Genomic DNA, 10,486 nt, shown 5'->3' with positions numbered 1-10,486 from the left:
TGTAGAGTTTGCAAAGATTTTTCCTCTGCCTTCATATCAGCACTTGCAGACTCACCGCTTGCTTTGACATTATGTAGTGTATAATGATGTTTGAATCATTTAAACTTCCCATAGCTAGGAGTAAATTCAGCATTGTAGTTGGGTCCAGCCTTTTCTTTGAACATTGCAAACTTTTGGCTTGGCTGTGATGACTATGATCCTGAGAGCATACTTCTGTGTCTGGTCTTCAATACAGGTCATTAGAAGTTACTTGATATCCGATATAATCCCTCTTCAAGTTTTTGTTACTCTCATTGCCTTCAATGAAGTCAAACCTTTAACAGCTTCTGTCTCTTTGTACTAGTTCTTCAAGATTGTATGCATGGTGAAATGGGACATGCCTGACTGGCAAGGAGTAACCATCACTGGTTTTCCCTTTCATAGTTCTTCATTCATTTTCATTCATTTCATTTCATTTCCAGGTAAAATATAGTTTCTTTTTTTCTCCTCCCCCCTCCTCCCCCTTCCCCCTCCCTCACTTTCCTCCTCTCTTCCTACCTCCTCCTATTGCTCTATTGCTATACTTTTACGTGACTGGAAGTGCAGTAGGTTTACACCAGCATCACCACAAACATAAATAATGCATCGCATTATGACACTGCAATGGCTACAGTGCCACTAGGCAATAGGATCCATTATAATTTTATGGGAACATTATATATGCAGTCTGTCATTGACTCCAGTGTTATTTTGTGGGGCATGACTATTTAGTCTAAATGTCAATATTTAAATGTTAAATTTCATTTAATGTTTAAAAATATATAAATGTATATATAAAATTTTAAGCAAAAATTTGTGTATATTGTTGTTCAACAAACATGTTATTCAGTTTATTTCTGTTTTCAGAGTATTCTGTGAGACTCTTGGGGCTAACATCCTGGTTTCCAGGATACAAAAGAGGAAAAGAGATCAGAGAAGGTACTGACTTGTTTAAATCATCACACAGGTAGGATCTTGGCCAGAACCCAAAGTGTGGAAATACATTGGCATTTTCTTTATTTATAGCAGGACTGTCCCAATCATTCTATAGCAAAGAGTTGGGGTTAGGAGAAATCAGGCTGCAACCCACCAGCCAGTGTCACAGCAGCATCAGGTTAGGATTGGTTGTTAGCTGGGGTGTAAAGGGTAGGGGTGAGTGTTAGCACATTGTTTGATACAATGAGGCCTAAATAGCAAGGCAGTTGGGAGTTGACCTAGGTGCAGCCAAGTTCTTGCCACCTTTTGGACTTTGTTTTCTCTCTAGAATGGAAAGTGGGATCCTAGACATAGTGGTGACATTAGACTCTCGTAAGACTAAGCCTCAGGCAGGGAATTTTTCTTTTAAGTGTTGCCTCCCATTTCTCCTCTCCCCTCTTTCTGCTAAAGACGGTGGTTTCTGAGCTAACTTGACCTTCTTGCTGGTTTTTCTAAGAACTGATGAGGAATTACTATATACATTTAAGCTGTTGACATTTTTGACTCCAAGAGTTGTTTGCTTGTATTCTACCAGTGTTTTATGAACTCCCTGCCCTAACAGAAATTTAGCTCCAACAGGAAGTATTAATAATCAATGTAAAATTTACTGAAGATTTCATAGAGAAGAGAGAGGAGACAGTTTACATTGCATCATGTAACTATCGACTCTACAAATGCCCTTCCCAAATTTCTTTTCTCCACCAAGTCCATTATATGCTGCACCTCTCATGGGTACCATGTTCTCTTCTCACTTGATCATTTCCCTATGCAGGGCTCTTGATGGGTCCTACTTTTTTCTGTTTCTGGATCTTTACCCATTGTAACCAGTACCCTCCCCTGTTCTCCTCTCTCCCACACCCTTCCCCCAAACTCATTAATAAGTTGAAAACTTTAGATTTCTTCAGCTCCTATAAACTAGCATACTCATCCCCAGATCACCTGAAAATAAGCTTATTTCTATTACAGGGAATTACCCTATACCATAGTGAGGAAAGTTACCTTCTACAAACTGAGTATAAATGGGACTAGTTATCTTGGGAAAATTATTTAACTACTTGATGCCTCAGTTTCCTTATGTGAAAATAGGAATAGAAGTAATAGCAACATAATAAGGTGGGTATGAGTTAATTTTATAAAGTTCTTAGAACAATGACTGGCATGGAGAAAGCACTTGACAGATGTTAGCTATTGTTAATACAAAATAGGAAAGGATTATTAGTAACAAGTAGTCAAAATGTCACACTTGGCAGGCTATTCAACTTGTAGCAGTTGATCCTATGTGGAGAGCTCTATCTGAACCATCTTGAATGTCTCTTTTCTGTAAACATCAAAATTCAGCGGAAACCCAAACTGGTAAAATTGGTAAACCTGATTTGGATTTTTTTTTTTTTTTTTTTTTTTTTGAGAAAGAGCAGGAGAGAGAGAGCAAGCCAGGGAGAAAAAGAATCGACTCAACCCTGTCATTTACAAACTTTGTAATATCAGATCAATTATATAACCCTTTTGAATCCTATCTCGTCTGTGAATTTGACTTGTGTGGTTGTACATATATCAGTTCACCTAGGTATGGTGTGCATAAAACTCTGAGGAGGTAGTAAAGAAGGGACAACTAGTAACGAGGGGCTACTGCTATTAATTAGTACAATACAAATCTGCTGACAGATATTCTGATATATATGATAATAATTGCTTATATGTATAAAATAATTGCTTATATATAGAGAATAATAATTGCTTCAAATAATTCAGTCGTTAAAAAATGTCTCTACTGTTTGGAACTTTAAACTGTGAGTAGCCTATTGGAAGCATCACTAGAGCTATAGGAGAATGGACAGGTGGTTTCTGAAATCCACTGGATGGATGATGTTTGTGTGTGCTCCTTTAGATGGAGAATGGAGACCAGGCTTTGAGAGTGTCCTTTAATATGTAATGCTCCCAACAGAAGTCATTCTCTCTCCTCTGGGAAGGCCTTGAAGTCACTGCTCCTAACCACCAGATGGCGTGCTAAGACCACGCAATACAGTACTGTTTTGCAGCTAGAACTCTGGTGAAGTCCAGCTTTTACTAGGACAGTACCCCTGACAGGGAGTCTCAGAATCATGAATCTTCAGTTTTTCTCTCTGAAGACAGCTTTAGACACAGTGTAGCCAAGAAATACATGATTGTATGAATTGCATTGGCTACTATATCCTCTTTGTGTGAAGCCTCCTCCCCAAAGAATACCTAATGCCTGCAACCCAGCAGAGTCTCACAAACCCTGGTCTCCAAAAAAGAGACCAAGGAGCCACAGACTGTATGTTTTCTCTCTTATGCGAAAATGAAAAGCAAAATTTTTTAGTGACCTGAAAGTAGAAGAGGGACTATTAGGGATTAGGAAAGGGGCCAAAGTTTGGAGAAGGTTGGGGGAGAGAGAGGGTAGGACATGATTGATGCACAGTATATGCAAGTATGAAAATATCACAGCGATCCCACTAGTTTTTACAATTAATATGTGTTAATAATAATAACCAAGTCTTTCACATTTGATGCTTTGAGGAACTACTAGCATATGTCTGAGCTGGGCTCTAATATCTTTTTTTCAGCTATTTCGTCTTCCTTTATGTTTCTTGCCCAGCTTTCTTCTGTTCCTTCTCAGCTCCCTTTTCCTTGTCCAGGTATATTGATCACAAGAAAGCAGGGCTCCTTTCCATCAGATGCCTCTAGGCAGTAAGAATCCTCCTGCTGGTCCCTTGGACCACCAGCTCCAGAACCGTACTGACACATGGACATGTGTATGCGCGTGCATGCACACACACACACACACACACACACACACACACACGCCAGAGAGAGAGAGAGAGAGAGAGAGAGAGAGAGAGAGAGACACCAACCAATACCTGGTGGTTGATGCATAGGAAAGTGCCATCTGGCACAGCAGTCCCAGGAGACAGCCCTGAGCCTGCCTTCAGCCTAAGTCAACAGTATGTCGCACCTGAACAGGGCACATTTACTCCCATACACAGAAGTTACTATGCGTTTAGAAAATAATGTTTCCTTTGACCTAGGGAGTCTTCTGAGCAAATCAAAATTTGGGAGATGTTGGGAGAACAAGGTAAAAAAATTGTAAAGCCTACACTGGATACTGTGTGAGAACATGTCCAACACTCACAGTTCCCAGCACTCTGCTATCATGGGCAAATCTGGCAGAGAAGAGTTGGCAAGGATTAATTAACCCAATAATATTTACTAAGTGGCTTCTGTGAGCCAAACAACAACCTCCCATCTGAAATGCAACAAGGTTAAAAACAAAATAAGATCCCTACCCACGCAGAAATAATATTCTTATAGATATATAGATAGATATTTATATAAATAAATATATAATATGTTAGAAAGAGATCAATATTACAGGCAAATAAGAAAGTAAAGATAATGGAAATTGGGAGTGTAAGGAGAGGGGGCAGTAGGTTGCCATTTTAAATAAGGTGCTAAGGGTTGACTTTATTGAGATAATATTTGAGCAAACACCTCAAGAAAGTAAGGTAAAGAAGATAAGAAAGTGCGTATATGGAACATGTGGGCTTCAGGCATCTTGGTACAAAGGTCCTGAGGTAGGTGTGATTGGAGGAACACAGGAGGCAAGTAGGGTTGAAGACAAGTGAGTGTGGAGAGTAACAGGAGAGATGCAGTGAGAGGTAAAGGGAGGAGGGAGGTGCAGATCAAAGACTTTGGAGACCACATTAAGATTTTTGGTTTTCTCTGAAGGGAATAGTGGGACACTGGAAGGTTTTGAGCAAAGCATGACATGATCTAACTTACATCATACAAGAAACTCTGGTTTCCGGGTCCAGGCTTGTTGTTTACTTGAACCAAAGGCCTCCTTAAGATGATCTTACATGTCACTTTAAAGAATTAAGCTGATAAAATATGGAGGGTGGCACAGGGCAGCCAAAAAAGTAAAGTTCAAAGTCAGTTATGGAGTCAGCTATGGAGAGGTTTGCTTTGAATAATCCTGTGCTGAAATTCCATAAACACTTCCCAACATTCAATAAGCCTTTTTTTGCAGGGATTGCCCATGTTTGTGCCTTAGAAAGAATGCCTACTCCAAGTATGCCTGTCCAAGGATGTTAAATAGGCCCCACATGGTACAGTGCGGGCTTCTTTGTAATGGGCAACACAGGACCAGAAGCCCTGAAACCTCAGGTTGCTACCTTCGGCTAACTCCAACTGTTTTTTTCCCCTAAACAGAGAAGCAGCAGCTTTAAAGCAAGTAAAGTACTTCACAGCATCATGTTGATTAAGGCAACCACAGATGACTCTTATTAAAATCATTTACACCATTCAATGAATATTCATCTAGTATTTATCATAGGTTAGGGTCTTTCCTAAATGCTAGGGATTCAGAGAGCAAGATTCTCTCCTGTTTTCATACTGATTACACTCTACTTGAGGTACTGATTTATACGTTAAAAATGATAATAGAATATAAATACTTTGTGATATGTGAGTCAAAGGCCCTGAGGCGGTAATGGTTTACATTGCCTGCAGAGTAGGTAAGGCTTCATGAACCTGATCTCCCTGAACCTGCATTTTTCCATGAAAACTCAGGCAATGCTGTCTGTAGAATGTAGAATAAAGTGAATGGGAGACAGTGGTAGACAAGTCAAAGTCACATTACAAAGGGCCTTAAGTCACTTGCTGAGGAAATCAGGAAACATTGTAGGCAAAAAGGAGGAGAATTCCATCAACTTTATATCTCTTAGGTAACTTTCAGCAGTGTCACGATAGACTTGAGAATCACAATGAAGTTTGTTTTTCTTTCCCTCTGTATGTTACCTGCAGTGGATAGTGTAGAGATCAGGAATTTCTCCTCTAGAAAGTCATAGGAAGCTACTTTGTCAAGTGGAAAGACAAGAGATTAAAACAGAAAGGTTTCAGAGAGAGAGGGAGAAGTTGAAAGATTTCAGGAATAAAGCATGAGGGATGGGTGGGGTTTTGGCTAGTGGCAGAGCTCTCTTGTCTAGCATGTGTGAGACATTCGATTCTCAGCACCGCATATAAGTAAATAAAGGCCCATTGCCAACTAAAAAAATAATTTAAAAAAGCATGAGAGATATTACTCTATGTTCCCTGCACCTGTATGACCATGTCAGATCAAATAGGGTTCGATAGGTGACACTCATCCTGACAAGTGGCGTATGTATCTGTTTCTTAACCTAACATTATACTTCATTTGTGTGCTTGTTAGATGCCAGATTCTTCAAGACAGGGGTCATATCCTTTCCTCTCAAGTGTTCCCAGAGCCTTCCAATGACAGCACAAAAGGAAGGGCTGCTTCGTGGTTAAATGAGTGATAAATAAGTATCTCCAAATGATTGAAGATGACAGGTTATCTCACAGTGTAAGCATTTGCATTAACGGTTCACTGATGGCAAGACACTACCCAATTACCATTGAGCCTAATCTTCCGTAGAATGAGAAAAGTTTTTCTTTTTAATTAATTTGGAACTTTTCCTATCCCTCAGGTAGATTTTGTAAGAGGTTAGAGTACTAGTTTCAAAACACTTTTTTTCTCCTGAGCTGATTTTATCGAGTGGCTGTGCCAGGGAGCATTCTAAGAAAACAGTAGTCAAGACCCAGAATGTAGGAGGTACAGGTTTCCATATCAATTTGATAGTGATCTCGAAACAGTTTCGCGCCCCTCAACACCAATCGAGCACCTCGTTCCGGAACCAGAGAGCTCATGCCCCAATTCCCGGCGGAGGCAGGAGTGTGTTACGATGAATCGATTGCTTTTGCCTGGCGGAGGCGTATCAGAAGAGGACTGGGCAGCGATTGGCCCAGAAAAGGCAGTAGGCCCTTGACTTCTTTGTCCCGGAACAAGCTTGAATGGCTGAGGTTGGGGAGGCCGCGCTGGATCTTCTTAGACAGGTGTCCCTCCAGCCGTGTGCTCCCAGGGTAATGCGCGCCTTGCGCTAGACCAAGGTCCTGCGCTACAGAGGCCCCATAATGGTGGCCGATTTGAGGAGGTGAGGGCAAACAGGCTTAAGAAGCATGGGGCAGCGACTCCGGAAGGGGCGGGGCCGCCTGCTCGGCCGGATGGGGAGGCGGGGAACCTGTGATGTGTAAGGCCAAGGTCGGGGATGTTTCCTCGATGGATTTGGAGTGTTTATAGATAGTTCCCTTTCTCCTCGAGGGTGAGAGACTTGTAGGAGGTTAAAGTCTCCTTTTTTCTTGTCACATCATGTCGCCTCTCTGATCGCTGGACCGAATGTAGTTCCTTAACTATACATATCAGACATCTGTGCGTCAGTTTCTTAGTTTGTGAAATGGGCTTAATTTGTATTTCACATTTGAAAGTACACATGAAGTGTTTAGCCGAGTGTCTGTCAAATGGTAGAGACTCCCAAAGTGAAATGTTATTGTTTATTTGTATACATACTTGTAGTGTATTACTGTTCATATGATCTTAGATTTTGTTCTTTGTGTGTTGTGCCTTGTATATTGAGTTCCCCAAAGATAGGAACTCTGACCCTTTGTTAATTAAGGACATGCAGGTTGATACTGGCATAATGATGAAAAAATAAGCCTTGGAATCAACCAGTTCTGATTTGGACTACAGATAACTTTGTGTATTTGCTCAGTGAACTTAGGCAAGTTGTTTGCTTTTGCAATCCTCAGTTTTCTACATTTTTAATTAAGCTTTGGAACACACGCTAGGCCTTACAGTCTAAGTTAATTGTACTAACTAGGCCAAGTGTAAAGGCCACTTCATTTCAAACACAAAACAGTGCTACTTTCAGAAGGGTTATAAGCCTTATCTTATGTGTCTTGTCAAATACACCAATTAACTTGTTGCACAACTGGAGTTAAGGTAGACAGAAAGTGTTCCATTCAATGCTATCAAACTCCTCAGAACTTCTTGTTAGAATGAACTCAAGTAATAAGTCTTTTCCCATGTAGGAATCTTAGGTAAAAAAACAGCATATTATTATACATAACATAATTACAGTGACATCTTCATGGCAGACTATTTCCTCTGGTAAATATTAGTAATCTTTATGCAATGACATGCAGAAGAGAGTTTTAAAGTAACAGGTATATGCTAATAATTTTCTTCTTTCTTTCTCTGATAAACCTATTTGGGAAAAAATGAATTTTCTAATTGTTTCTTTCTACTCATTTCCTCAATTTCCCCTGTTAATATTATCAGAGACTCATCACTTTCTAAGTATTTGCTCATGTTCCACCTGATTGTATTATAGTATGTGCTACCAGTGTCCCTTCCTGGTTTGTGAAAACCTTTGACCTACAAAAACCATTGTGCATCCATTGTTTTGCTAGCTTGCAACTTTTTCTCATTTTCGTTTATTATTTTCTTTGTCCATTAACTTGTATTTTTCAGTTCTCCATCCTAGTTGCTTGTGATTCCAACATGTCTAAAACCGAATTTGATTTCTTTGCCAAGTCCTTTATTCTTATATCTTGCAGACACCACTGCCAGAGTTCACCAAAGTCTTAATCTGTGTCTTAAATCTCTCTTTAATGCCTATATATTTACCCCTTTGACTTAGTCATGTCATATAGCTCTACTCAGATCTTCACATTTCCTACTCAGTGGGTAGGAGTATTCTAATAGCCAGGGGCCAGAAGTGTCTTGAGGCAAATTCATGTCCATATTTAGTTCCTAGGCTGGCACCTAATCATGGCATCTCCAAGTGACTTAGACTCCTTATAATGTTCTGGGTTCCCAAAGGGGGCAACCTGGGAAGTAATGTCTGGAGACCGAGTTCTATATGAACCAGGCGAAAGCTTCTTTTTATTTTTATTTATTTATTTATTTACTTAAAAATTTTTACCTGGTCTCAGAAGTAACCAAGTTCATTTCTGCTGTGTTCTTTTATAAGCAAACCGTTAAACCCAGATTTGGAAGGGAATTAAGACTCTATCTCTTAGCCTGGTGTGGTGGTGCATGCCTGTAACCCCGGTGACTTGGGAGACTGAGGCAGGAGGATCACAAGTTTGAGGCCAGCCTCAGCAACTTAGCAAGGCCCTAAGCAACTTAATGAGACCATTTTAAAATAAAAAATAAAAAGGGCTGGGGATATAGCTTACTGGTAAAGCATCCCCCCTTGTCTCCTGATGGAGGAATGGCACAGTCACCTAGCATAAGAGAAAATGGAATAGAAGATAATTTTGGCAAATACTATCTACCATATGTGTATATGTACATATATAAGGATATATTTGCTTGTGTACTTGTGTGTTGTGTTTACACACAGTGTTTTTCCAAAAACCAACAGTATTTTTAAATTAGTTTGAACTTCATATCTCTGTTCTCCTGCAGGAAGAAAGGTTTTCCCATATCAATACCATTTCCTTTTCTTCTTCCCATTTTTTTGTAGTAACCTGCCTATGTGCTACACCCCAAAACAAAGACAGAGCAAACCACTGAAGGCAAAATAATCACTTTAAATACTTGTAATAGTGGGTCTGCTCAGCTCTTTACCCTAGCAAGTGACTCTTTGTAAAAAGAAAAGTAATCTGACTTTTTAGCCTTAACTACTAATTTAGAAGAAAGAACACAGCGTGTCTCCTTCCTTTCTGTAATTTGAATGATACATGTAATATCAATTTATTGGCATTTCCCTGGTGTCCATTAACAGGTTGCCAGTCCTTCATAAAAAGTACCCTGTTTCCTGAATTTCAACTAATAACTTTACCACACCTGTGTTGCTTTTCACCATTGGAAGAACATTACTATCACATGGTTGAATTTATACTGATAGCCAAATAAGTTTTTAAAAATATTTTTATTAGTTGTTGATGGACCTTTATTTTATTTATTTATAAGATTTTTTTAATGTAACAAAGATTTTGGAATTGCTCTGATGGTCTCCTAGTTTGGGATGTAGGACCAGAGAGAGATGGTGCCTCATATTCTAGTTATCCTGAGTTTGCTATAAAGTAATTAAGAGAAAGTGTGAACTAGAGTGGAATCCTGATTCTTTCCACCTCTTCCCCTACTTTCCACTGGCAACTACAACCTAAGACATACAGGTGTACCTAATTATCCCTACAATCCCCAGTGCTTCTCAAATTCTGTGTCCCTTTGTTTTGCAGTATCTATGTACTACCTCACTATCTGTGTTTATTTTCTATTGCTACATCAACAAGTTACCACAAACTTAGTGGTTTGAAACAACACATTCGTTATTTTACATTCCAGAAGTCAGAAGTTGGACATGGGTGTTGCTGGGCTAAAGTCAAGGTGTTGGAATGCCTGTGCTCCTTTCTGGAGGATCTATGGGAGAATCCATTTTCTTTGCCTTTTCCAGCTTCTTGTTCATTACCTCATGGCTCTCTTCTATCTCCAAAGGCATTAACAGCAGGTTGAATCTTTCTCACATCACATCCTCTGATCTCCACTTCTGTCTCCTTTTTCTACTTTTAAGGACCCTTGTGATTACCTGGGGCCCACCTAGATAGTCCAGGATAATTCCTGTGTTAAGGT

This window comes from Sciurus carolinensis, chromosome 2, assembly GCF_902686445.1.
Source record: "Sciurus carolinensis chromosome 2, mSciCar1.2, whole genome shotgun sequence".
NCBI lineage: Eukaryota > Metazoa > Chordata > Mammalia > Rodentia > Sciuridae > Sciurus > Sciurus carolinensis.
This window is presented reverse-complemented; position numbering follows the sequence as displayed.